This window comes from Anolis carolinensis, unplaced genomic scaffold (genome assembly GCF_035594765.1).
Source record: "Anolis carolinensis isolate JA03-04 unplaced genomic scaffold, rAnoCar3.1.pri scaffold_11, whole genome shotgun sequence".
Classification (NCBI taxonomy): domain Eukaryota; kingdom Metazoa; phylum Chordata; class Lepidosauria; order Squamata; family Dactyloidae; genus Anolis; species Anolis carolinensis.
Genome location: NW_026943822.1, coordinates 3,498,847 through 3,511,195, shown reverse-complemented (window position 1 = coordinate 3,511,195; position 12,349 = coordinate 3,498,847). Strand labels below are relative to the sequence as shown.

Below are 12,349 nucleotides of genomic sequence, written 5' to 3'. Positions count from 1 at the left end.
TTGTACTCTGATTCCACATCCTTGACTCTGTAATAGAAGTCTCTTAACCTCAAAAAAGAAAAGAAAAATAACCCTTCAGTATATGGCCGGAATCCATGCATGTGGAAGTAGTGCTATGCATGTGGAGTGACTATCTCAGCATTGCGTAATGAATATATTCTGCTGACAGCCATGGGAGCAGAGTTGTCCCATTACACACCGCACTTTGCACAACAGTACCATTTGCACAATGCTGTTGTTCTGCATGGGCCTGTATACAGCTGCTTTGGCATATCATTGCCTGCAGATGTTTACACTATGCGGAAGGGATCCTGCTTTGCAGCCAGTGTATCCTACCTTTATTTACTTACTTACTTATTTATTTACTACATTTATACCCCACCCTCTCTCATCCCGAAGGGGACGCAGAGCGGCTTTACAAATTACATGTACATACAATATATTATATCATTAGCATAGCCCAATATATATTACTATATTGTATTATACCACTATATTGCAATATTATTAGTAACTAGCTGTGCCCGGCCAGGCGTTGCTGTGGCTTTTTTTAGGTGGTTCCGTGTCTTAGAGGGGGGGGGGGGATCCTTTGTTGGGAGGTGTTAGGTGGTTCTGATTGTTTCCTGGATGGAATTCCTTTGTTTTCAGAGTGTTGCTCTTTATTTTGTGTTTTGAGATGAAATGGGTTTGGGCCTTCAAAGAGTGGGTGTTTCCCTGTTTGGGGGGGGGGGGTCCTTTGTTGAGCGTAAGAACGTAGAGACGTGGATGAGGGGTTGTGTTGTCAATTTTCTAGGTTGGGGGGCCTTTAGTTTTGTTGTTTTGCCCGGTGGAGCGACACCATTATTCTTTATATATATAGATATTACATTTAATATATAATTAACATTATTATACTGTATTATATTGCATTACATTATAATGTTATTGTCAATATTATATGTACAGTAGAGTCTCACTTATCCAAGACTCGCTTATCCAAGGCATTTTTGTAGTCAATGTTTTCAATACACTGTTCCCTCACTTATCGCTGGGGTTAGGTTCCAGGACCACCCGCAATAAGTGAAAATCCGCGAAGTAGGGACACTATATTTATTTTAATACTTATACATTATTTTAGTACAGTAGAGTCTCACTTATCCAACACTCGCTTATCCAACGTTCTGGATTATCCAACGAATTTTTGTAGTCAATGTTTTCAATGCATCGTAATATTTTGGTGCTAAATTTGTACAGTAATTACTACATAGCATTACTGCATATTGAACTACTTTTTCTGTCAAATTTGTTGGATAACATGATGTTTGGGTGCTTAATTTGTAAAATCATAACCTAATTTGATGTTTAATAGGCTTTTCGTTGATCCCTCCTTATTATCCAACATATTCACTTATCCAACATTCTGCCAGCCTGTTCATGTTGGATAAGCGAGACTCTACTGTATTATTATACTTTATTATACTGCATTACATTATGATGTTTTTGTCAATATTATATGTACACGAGAGTCTCACTTATCCAAGACTCGCTTATCCAAGGCATTTTTGTAGTCAATATTTTCAATACAGTGTTCCCTCACTTATCACTGGGGTTAGGTTCCAGGACCACCCGCAATAAGTGAAAATCCGCGAAGTAGGGACACTATATTTATTTTAATACTTATACATTATTTTAGTAGTTATGCACTATTTTAAGTCTTTATCAACCAATCGTGTGTTGATAAATCACCCCCTTCTCCTCCCGTTGCCGCTTGGGCTCCTTTTCTCTCCCCTTGGCTTCTCCTTCCTCCCTTCCTTGGGCTGTAAATTGTAATTTTTTATGATTTATAATAGTCTTTTAGAGTTTATTGAAAAACCACAAAACAGCGAATCTGTGAAAAGTGAACCGCGAAATAGTGAGGGAACATTGTATATAGTGATATTTTGGTGCTAAATTCATAAATACAGTAATTACAGCATAACATTTCTGAATATTGAACTACTTTTTTCTGTCAAATTTGTTGTATATCATGATGTTTTGGTGCTTAATTTGTAAAATCATAACCTATTTTGATGTTTAATAGGCTTTTCCTTAATCCCTCCTTATTATCCAAGATATTCGCTTGTTGTATAACATGATGTTTTGGTGCTCAAATGTTTTTGAATGTTTACATAAAATTGTAATTTATGATAATAATAAGACTTTAATAAGATAAGACGGTCTAAGTCTGATTACCTATATACTTGAGTATAAGCCGACCCGAAGATAAGCCAGCCAGGATCCTTACTCGAGTATAAGCTGAGGGGAGCTTTTTCAGCCCTGAAAAAGGGCTGAAAAACTAGGCTTATACTCAAGTATATACAGTAATTTGACATTTAATAGGCTTTTCCTTAATCCCTCCTTATTATCCAAGATAATCACTTATCCAAGGTTCTGCCAGCCCCTTTAGCTTGGATAAGTGAGACTCTACTGTATATACAATATATTATTGCCACAGCACAATATTAGTATTATATAGTACTACTAGCTGTGCCCGGCCACGCATTGCTGTGGCGAAGTATGGTGGTATGGAAAATAAAGTATTGAGGTATTGCTGGTAGTTAAGGTAAAGGGTAAAGGTTTTTCCCTGATGGAGCGTAGCCTTCTAACTGGCAGCAATTGGACAAAAACTATTATTCCTCTCCCTCTAATTAGGACTTGCTTTTTCTTTTCTTTTTGTTGTATGAACGTAGAGGCATGGATGAGGGGTTGTGCTGCCAAATTTAGTGTTTCTGGGATGTGTAGTTTTGTTGTTTTGTCCTAGGCCGAAATTTCATTACCCTTTTATATATAGAGACTAGCTTTGCCCGGCCACGCATTGCTGTGGCTTATGGGAATCCTTTGTTGGCCAGGTGGAATAGCAGTGAATAGCCTTCCAGCCTCAAAGCCTGGCCGTTTTCTGGAGTAGCTGGAGCTTTTTGTTGTATGAACGTAGAGGCATGGATGAGGGGTTGTGCTGCCAAGTTTAGTGTTTCTGGGATGTGTAGTTTTGTTGTTTTGTCCTAGGCCGAAATTTCATTACCCTTTTATATATAGAGATGTTGTTACTGGAGAGCCACCAGTTGCACAGTGTGTTAAACCTCTAAGCTGCTGAACTTGCAAATCAAAAGGTCGCAGGTTTGAATCCAGGGAGCAGAATGAGCGCCCAAATTGTCAGGTTTGGAGTAGCTTGTCCTTTGCATCCAGAGTGCAACCTGGGTGGGAGGAAAGGGTGGCTACAGCCGCAAAGCCGCACCTGCCAAGCTGCTCTGTGTCTCAGAAGCCAGTTTATCCAGCCAAGCCAGGCAGAGGCGGGTGCTTTTGGGAGATCAGCTGCTTATGCAAGCCAGCCAGGCCCAAAACCTCAGCAGGATTCAAAAACTACAGATGGTGCAGAAGTTACTGTATATACTCGAGTATAAGCCTAGTTTTTCAGCCCTGTTTTTAAGACTGAAAAAGCCCCCCTCGGCTTATACTCGGGTGAGGGTCCTGGTTGGTTTATATTTGGGTCAGTTTATACTCGAGAATATATGGTACATTTATTATTTTTCTCTATTATTATTGGTATTATTACATTTCTTATTTTTCTCTATTACATTTATTATTTCACTCTGGTCTTATTATTATTATTGTATTTATTATTGTAATCTATTTATTAACTGTTGTTTTATTGCTATTGATGTTTTACTGGTATAATTGTTTTATAGTCGTGTTACTGATATTGATTGTTTTATCGGGCTAGGTCCCATGTAAGCCGCCCCGAGTCCCTTCGGGGAGATGGGGCGGGGTATAAAAATAAAGTTGTTATTATTATTATTATTATTATTATTATTATTACATGTATTATTTTCCTGTATTTATTATTATTATTACATGTATTATTTTTCTCTATTATTGTTGCTGCTATTACATTTATTTTACTCTATTTTATTATTATTATTGCATTTATTATTTTACTCTATTTATTATTACATGTATTATTTTCCTATATTTATTATTATTGTTATTACATGTATTATTTTACTCTATTATTATTAAAAGGATACATAAGCACATTTACATTGAAAAAGATAAGAATAATAATTTGATCAGAGTTGTACAGTCTTATCTTAAATTTGAAACTTCATGTTGGCTTATACTCAAATATATATGTTACATTTATTATTATTGGTATTATTACATTTATTATTTTACTCTATTTTTATCACTATTAATACATTTATTATTTCACTCTGATAGTATTGTTATTATTACATTTATTATTTTACCTGATTATTATTAAAAGGATACATAAGCACATTTACATTGAAGATGAGAATGATGATTTAATCAAAGTTGGAAAGCTTTATCTTAAATTAGTTTTATGGAAATATTCAAAAACATTTCACCTTCTGATGCCTCAATTAGTGTAATTTTATTGATATATATTTTTATTTCTGAAATCTACCACTCTTGGCTTATACTGGAGTCAATATTTTCCGTTTTCTGTGGTAAAATTAGGTACCTCAGCTTATATGTGTAATTACAATGTATAATTTGTCACTGTTTTTATTATTGTTGTGAGCCGCCCCGAATCCCCTCGGGGAGATGGGGCGGGATATAAGAATAAATTTATTATTATTATTATTATTATTATTATTATTATTATTATTATATTCGGATCGGCTTATACTCGAGTATATATGGTATTTTTAAAAATAAGTTGTCATTTGAAGTTTGGAAAAGTTTTCAAAGAGCAATGTCTCTGATGTCTCTGGCGGTTGCAGTCCCAAAAAGAAACATTTTCAGAGACTATTATAATTTATATTAGTCAAAAAGAGAGGCATACGGTGTGGTCATGATGGCCAGAGTTATTAACACAAGCTAGCAAAATTCCACTCCCGGTCCTCCGTATCTTCAGGAAGGCACATGTCAATGGGGTCATTATTGAGCTTGCTTCTCTCTTTTCTTCTCTTTCCAGAGATGTGGCACCCATATGTCGGTACAGATGTAGGAACCTGCACAAACAACTGGAAGGTACTGGCTTTACTATACCATCTCCCACATTCCCCAGTTGGTGGTTCTCCTTGCACCAGTGTGGGGATAGATGTCAGGATGATCTAAGCTGTGTGAAGAAGCTGGATGAGGACACGGAGTCTTCTCCCAGGAAGAGGGAACTGGACGTGTCCTCTCGAGGTGGTTATGCAAGCACTGTATGGGCACCACGTTGGTACCAGAGTTAGAAGAGAGCCCATTTAAGAGCCAAAAGACCTCAAAGACTTACCATTTCCCCACAAATGTGTAAAACATTGAAGAACCTGAAGCCTCTCTTCTGCCATGTGAATGAAGCACAGATGTCTCTGAAGGGCTGGAATAACGCTGAGGCATTTTTGAAGCACATTCTTCTGTTTGTACTTTGATGTTCCTGGAGATCTGACTATTTTAATTAAAAAATGCACTAGACAGTTGGCAGCTTCAAATGAGTTTTCTTTCTGAAATGCACCCGATATACCAGACCTGCTTAACAAGAGAAAGGAAGAGGGACCATCCCATCTGGGCTGCCACCGCCTCATCCCTGTCCTCTCCTTTCCAAAAAGCCAGGGCTACAAATCAGTTTTTGGCAACTTTAGATTTGGTTTGGTTATTTGGGGTGCTGATTCAGAACATTGCATCGAACATCCCCTCAGGAGAAGGTTAAATTGCCTCTGCGTCTGTCTCTGTTCTATGTGTATATGGCATTGAATGTTTGCCCTATATGTACATAATGTGATCTGTCCTGAGTCCCCTTCAGGGTGAGAAAGAAGGGCGGAATATAAATACTGTAAATAAATAAATAATAGACCACATCAGCTCTAGATTATTAGATATTATTTTCTGTGGGCGAGCAGATGGTGACTACTGGGCGGCATATGTTCTGTATCAGAAACTAGAGCTGATGTGGTCTATCCAATGCAATGTTCTGAATCAGCACCCCAAATAACCCCAGGAACAGGCCTAAAAATGAACACCAAGGCCCTGCTGCTTCCAGGTGCTGCAGGGAATGAGAGGAGGAGGAGAAGCAGCAGGCAGGAGGCTTGTCATGCCTTTCATGGGTAATCAGCCTCTCCCCTCCCAACATCCCAGTTGCCTCAGCAAAAAGGGAGAAAGGGAAAAGAGGAAGAGGGAGGGAGACAGAGGGAGAGGAGGAGAGGGGGAGGGAGGAAAGGGGGAATCATAGAATCATAGAATAGTAGAGTTGGAAGAGACCACATGGGCCATCTAGTCCAACCCCCTGCTAAGAAGCAGGAAATCGCATTCAAAGCACCCCCGACAGATGGCCATCCAGCCTCTGCTTAAAAGCCTCCAAGGAAGGAGCCTCCACCACGGCCCCGGGGAGAGAGTTCCACTGTCGAACAGCCTTTCTCACAGTGAGGAAGTTCTTCCTGATGTTCAGGTGGGATCTCCTTTCCTGTAGTTTGAAGCCATTGTTCCGTGTCCTAGTCTGCAGGGCAGCAGAAAACAAGCTTGCTCCCTCTTCCCTATGACTTCCCTTCACAGGGAAGAAAGAAAGGGAAGTGGTGGAGTGGGGGGAAAAGAGGGTAGGAAAAAGGGAGGAAATGAAGAAAGGGAAGGAGGGAGGAGCACAGGCAGGGAGGAAAAAGAAGGCAGGAGGAAGAAAAGGAAGGATGGAACAGGGAGGAAGAAAGAGGAAAAGAAGTATGCAAAAGAGGAATGGAAGGAAAAGAAAGAAGGAAGGAAGGAAAGAAAAAGAGAGAGAAGAAAAGGAGAAGGTAGAAAGGGAGGATTGGAAGGGAGAGTGAAACAATTTCTTGGTGTGGTGTAGGTCTGTGAGCTCCTCGTCTCACTCGTTCAATCGTCTCCGACTCTTTGTCCAGTCCAGGCCAGAGCTCCCTGTTGGCCGTCACCGCCCCCAGTTCCTTCAAGGTCAACCCAGTCACTTCAAGGATACCGTCCATCCATCTCACCCTTGGTCGGCCTCTCTTCCTTTTTCCTTCCATTTTCCCCAGCATCATGATCTTCTCCAAGCTTTCCTGTCTCCTCATGATGTGGCCAAAATACTTCAACTTTGCCTCCAATATCCTTCCCTCCAGTGAGCAGCCATTGGGCATTATTTCCTGGAGGATGGACTGGTTGGATCTTCTTGCCAAGGTCCAAGGCACTCTCAGGATTTTCCTCCAGCACCAGAGTTCAAAAGCATCTATCTTCCTTATGGTCCAGCCTTCCTTATGGTCCAGCTCTCGCATCCATAGGTTACTATGGGGAATACCATTGCTTTGACTAGGCGGACCTTCGTGGCCAGTGTGATGTCTCTGCTCTTCACTATTTTGTCAAGGTTGGCCATTGCTCTCCTCCCAAGAAGGAGACGTCTTCTGATTTCCTGGCTGCAGTGATCTTCGCACCTAGAAATATAAAGTCTGTCACTGCCTCCACATTTTCTCCCTCTATTTGCCAGTTGTCAATCGGTCTGGTTGCCATGATTTTGGTTTTCTTGATGTTTAACTGCAACCCAGCTTTTGCACTTTCTTCTTTCACCTTGGTATTAAGGCTCCTCACCTCTTCCTCGCTTTCAGCCATCAGAGTGGTATCATCTGCATATAAGGTTGTTAATGTTTCTTCCAGCAATTTTAACTCCGGCCTTGGATTCCTCAAGACCCGCATGTCGCATGATGTGTCCTGCGTACAAGTTGAATAGGGAGGGTGAGAGGATGCAGCCCTGCCGTACTCCTTTCCCAATCTTGAACCAGTCTGTTGTTCCGTGATCAGTTCTTACTGTGGCTACTTGGTCTTGATACAGATTCCTCAGGAGACAGACAAGGTGACTGTGAGCTATTGACGCATTTTCCCAGTCAGTTGTGAGGGAGAGTTAATCATCGGGTGGAGACAGACTGGCAGCAGGGTGTGCATGACATTGTGAAATAGGGACTGCCATCAAAGGTGACAATCCAGTCTCAATGATAATTTACTTGCCTTGTATGATAAAGCCTTCAGAGTTAGTCTGCACAATAATTACAGGTATCTATTTTTCTGCAGCTCTTTGAATGAAGACAGAGCAGAGGTTTGAGTGTAAATGTGTGCCATTTCTGAATAGACTGCACATGACTGCACAGAGCCAAGGGCAGGAGAGCACTGGGAGGATTGGGACTGTGCATTGGCACTCCCCCAGAGTTGTTTTAAGGTCAATTATCTTCTGTGCAATCATTCATCTCTGGATGCTTGGTTTGGCCCGCTGTTAGCTCCAGCTCCTGCCAACCTAGCAGTTCGAAAACATGCCAATGTGAGTAGATCAATAGGTACTGCTCTGGCGGGAAGGTAACGGTGCTCCATGCAGTCATGCCAGTGGCCTCATGACCTTGGAGGTGTCTACGGACAACGCCAGCTCTTTGGCTTAGAAATGGAGATGAGCACCCACCCCCAGAGTCGGACACGACTGGACTTAACTTCAGGGGAAACCTAAAGTTAGGACCTAAATCCAAGCCAGCCTGGATCCCTTCCAGAGAGAAAGCAAGGTATACATTCAACAATCAATCAATCAGTCAATGCAGTGGCATCTTCAGTGTATCTCTTCCTCTCACTTTCATCCTAGAGCTCTTTGCTTTGGCAAAAGAAATACAGTAGAGTCTCACTTATCCAACACTCACTTATCCAACGTTCTGGATAATCCAATGCATTTTTGTAGTCAATGTTTTCAATATATCGTGATATTTTGGTGCTAAATTTGTAAATACAGTAATTACTACATAGCATTAATGTGTAATGAACTACTTTTTCTGTCAAATTTGTTGTATAACATGATGCTTTGGTGCTTAATTTGTAAAATCATAACCTAATTTGATGTTTAATAGGCTTTTCCTTAATCTCTCCTTATTATCCAACATATTCGCTTATCCAACGTTCTGCCAGCCCGTTTACGTTGGATAAGTGAGACTCTACTGTATGTTAAAAATGAAATTTTCGAAGATTAAAGAATATTACAAGAGTTCACATATTCATGACAATATTTTGCTTTCATAACATGAGGTTAAGGAACCTCCGGCGGCTCAGTGTGTTAAAGCGCTGAGCTGCTGAACTTGCAGACTGAAAGGTCCCAGGTTCAAATCCGGGGAGCGGAGTGAGCGCCTGCTGTTAGCTCCAGCTTCTGCCAACCTAGCAGTTCGAAAACATGCCAATGTAAGTAGAGCAATAGGTACCACTCCGGCGGGAAGGTAATAGCGCTCCATGCAGTCATGCCAGTGGCCACATGACCTTGGAGGTGGCTATGGACAACGCCTGCTCTTTGGCTTAGAAATGGAGATGAGCACCAACCCCCAGAGTCGGACACAACTGGACTTAACGTCAGGGGAAAACCTTTACCTTTACCTTAACATGAGGTTTGTCCTGCCAGTGATCATAAAAAGAGGATGGAAAGGGATAGTCATGCTTAGCTTGGGTGGAAACAAAGGGTTCTCATCTCTACTCTGGTGTTTAATTGGTCTGAAAGAGGATTCAAAATCCATTGCCAGAGGCGATGACAGCACCAGTCTGTTGCTAAGGAATTAAGCAGAGGCTAGGATGGCACAAAAGAGAATTAGCCATAGCTGAATAATATGGGTCAGCAGCCCCAAGGCGAAGGCGGTTACTGCTTTTGCAAAGACATGGAGGGGGTTTTCCTGCTAAATCCTGAGCCCAAAATTTACTCTAAACAAATTCTAAAACAAAGCACATTTTAAAATGCGAATAGGCTGTTTCCATTGGGATCACAAACTTTCCTTTTCTCATGACCCCAGGCTGCCCCTTTCAAACATTTCCCTCCCCTCTGAGTCACCTTGGATGGAATGTCTGGCAGAAATCCTGGGATGTGAAAAGTACTGAATTTTAATTTGGACCATTCAGATCTGTTTGGGTTTATATAGCAGCATGCATAAATTGGTAAACATAGCCATCAAAAGCCAAGAAGACGGAACGGTTCTCTTTATATTTATACAGTAGAGTCTCACTTATCCAACATAAACGGGCCGGCAGAACGTTGGATAAATGGATATGTTGGATAATAAGGAGGGATTAAGGAAAAGCCTATTAAACATCAAATTAGGTTATGATTTTACAAATTAAGCCCCAAAACATGTTATACAACAAATTTACAGAAAAAGTAGTTCAATAAGAAATAATGCTAATTACTGTATTTACGAATTTAGCACCAAAATATCACGATGTATTGAAAACATTGACTACAAAAATGCGTTGGATAATCCAGAACGTTGGATAAGTGAGTGTTGGATAAGTGAGACTCTACTGTAATAATAGAGTGAGACTCTACTGTACCAATAAAATTACATTAATTGAGGCATCAGTAGGGTAAATGTTTTTGAATATGTACATCAAGCTCAAATTTAAGTTAAGACTGTCCAACTCTGATCAAATCATCATTCTCATCTTCTTCAATGTAAATGTGCTTATGTATCCTTTTAATAATAATATAGTAAAATAATAAATGCAATAATAATAATAATAATAATAAGATCAGAGTAAAATAAATGTATTAATAATAAAAATGAAAATAGAGTAAAATAAATGTAATAGTAGCAACAAAAATAGAGAATAATAAATGTAATACAATAGAGTCTCACTTATCCAAGCTAAACGGGCCAGCAGAACGTTGGATAAACGGATATGTTGGATAATAAGGAGGCATTAAGGAAGAGCCTATTAAACATCAAATTAGGTTATGATTTTACAAATTAAGCACCAAAATATCATGATGTATTGAAAACATTGACTACAAAAATGGCTTGGATAATCCAGAACCTTGGAGAAGCGAGGCTTGGATAAGTGAGAGTACTGTATCTATTTTTATTTCTGAAATTTATTTCTGTAAGCCGCCCCGAGTCCCCGGGAAGATGGTGGCGGGGTACAAAAATAAAATTATTATTATTATTATTATTATTATTATTATTATTACAGTAGAGTCTCACTAATCCAAGCCTCGCTTATCCAAGCCTCTGGATAATCCAAGCCATTTTTGTAGTCAATGTTTCCAATATATCGTGATATTTTGGTGCTAAATTCATAAATACAGTAATTACAACATCACATTACTGCGTATTGAACTACTTTTTCTGTCAAATTTGTTGTATAACATGATGTTTTGGTGCTTAATTTGTAAAATCATAACCTAATTTGATGTTTAATAGGCTTTTCCTAGATCAGTCCTTATAATCCAAGATATTCGCTTATCCAAGCTTCTGCCGGCCCGTTTAGCTTGGATTAGTGAGACTCTACTGTATTATTATTATTATAAATTTACTGCCCTCGGCTTATCCTGGAGTCAATGTTTACCCAGGTTTTTTTGTGGTAAATTCAGGTGCCTTGGCTTATATTCGGGTTGGCTTATACTCGAGTATATACGGTATGTGGAAAAGTGGAGAACAGAACCCTATTTTCCCCCTTTTCATCTATGCCCATTAAAAAGGAAGAAAAAAACCACTGGGAATCCCATGCCGGCCAATTGTATTGTGACTGGCTTTCTCACACACCCTTGCCGTCAAAACAACTTTCCTTTCCAGCAAACCCAGTGTGCAAGCTTGCATTAATCCCATCATCCCCTTTGGGCCCTTGGCTGGCTCTGTCCCTCCTTGTCCATTGGCGTTGCCTGCGACTCTATCACAGTTTTCATCTAAATAAAGCATTCCTTCAAACTCACGCAGTTAATCTCTCTAACAGCCAAAGAAAGAGAGACGGAGAGAGAAACAATGAGGCACAACAAAGGCATGAGATATTTACAGATCACAGGGACTTTGTTCTGCTCAGTCTGGAGCTTTGATGCCAAACTTTATGTTCTCAGAGCAGAGAACACAAAACGGGGAGCGGAGGAGGGTGAATGATCTCCTGAATCTGCTCATTTTCCAGCTCTAACAAAGCCAGCGCCCTGCCCTCTTTTCACAAAGATGGGAGATTAGGCACCCAGAATAAAGGCCATTGTTGTTGAGGAAATGTGCTCTCGCCAGTTCCTAAAATGAAGCCTTTTCTTCACAGCAACTCGTGAGCCAGGTCAGAGCCAGTGTGGCAAAGGACAGGTACGAAAGGGAGTGGAGTCGAGTCTGGGCAAAGCAGGCGCCAGAACTACAAGCCAAGACCAACTTCAGAGAGAAAGCAAGACATACATTCATCCATCTATCCATCTATCTATCCATCCATCCATCCATCTATGTATCTACCTACCTACCTACCTATCTATCCATCTATCCATCCATCCATCCATCCATGTATCTATCTATCTATCTATCTATCTATCTATCTATCTATCTATCTATCTATCTATCTATCCATCTAGCTATCTATGTATCTATCTATCCATCCATCTATGTATCTATCTATCTATCATCCATCTATCCATCCATCC

General features: G+C 40.1%; 1 protein-coding gene across 1 annotated transcript in view; it reads left to right on the top strand.

The window, feature by feature from the left end:
• The window catches only part of klhl25 (kelch like family member 25), a 30,479-nt gene extending 25,038 nt beyond the window's left edge, over nucleotides 1–5,441 (top strand). The window contains exon 3 of the mRNA XM_003229423.4: nucleotides 4,955–5,441. The gene's annotated coding sequence lies outside the window, so the exon portion shown is untranslated. The remainder of the gene's footprint in view (nucleotides 1–4,954) is intronic.
• The last annotated feature ends 6,908 nt before the right edge of the window (nucleotides 5,442–12,349 follow it).